The following is an 897-nucleotide window of genomic DNA, read 5'->3' as shown; positions in this document are numbered from 1 at the left end:
CATGACTTTCAATATTAAAATGTAATGATACACTGTAAAATGCATACTTAACTTTAATATTACTGCAGTTGGAAGTTATATATTCCTCATTGTTGGTATGCAATTTGTATATTACAATATTATTGTCATGTCAGTGTAAGCATCAGTGTAATGTAACTAAGAGCCTTGGACGTACGTACAAGGAAAATCATGTTGAATCAAACATGTCTTAATTATTACAGACTCTCGCTACTAGGTCGGTCGATTCGACCGACCTCGTAACTATTTTGTACTCGTTCATTTTACAGTGTCACATTGAAAGTCATGTAAGGATCATCTATGTATAGCTGTATCATCCATATATTCTTGTTTGCATTCTTTTTGGCACTGTCATCCCTACATCATTTTACATTTACAAATCATATTATTACTTGATTAGGAATTTGGGTTTTTCCTACAATATTAGATTCAACGGTATATCATATTTGTAAGACATTTCCTATTGGTCAGTCTTCCTATAATATTAGTTTTCATTATTTGCCTAAAATTGAGTTAAATTGTAATTTAGATTTAGAAGTTATAACCTTCCCTACTGGTCAGTCTTCCTATAATAATAGTTTTCAACATTAGCCTAGAACTGAGTTAAATTGTAATGTAGATTTAGAAGTTAAATAAATGCCAATATGTATCCAATTTATGATATTAGCCAACAAGATTGATACACACAGTTTCTTTTTTAATACAAATATATTTTAATATACGCACAATAATACAAATTACAATAAGAGTTGTGGTTTATGTACAAAAGTTTTACAAACTTACAAACAATATTTAGTCCTCTATCTTGTCTGGAACTTCCTTGATATCTTATCGAGGGTTCACAATGAGCGAATTAATTTCGAGTAGATGTAGGTACAA

Source organism: Limulus polyphemus, unplaced genomic scaffold (assembly GCF_000517525.1).
Source record: "Limulus polyphemus unplaced genomic scaffold, Limulus_polyphemus-2.1.2 Scaffold180, whole genome shotgun sequence".
Classification (NCBI taxonomy): Eukaryota; Metazoa; Arthropoda; class Merostomata; order Xiphosura; family Limulidae; genus Limulus; species Limulus polyphemus.
The sequence above is the reverse complement of the archived record's forward strand: the minus strand, read 5'-3'. Positions refer to the sequence as shown.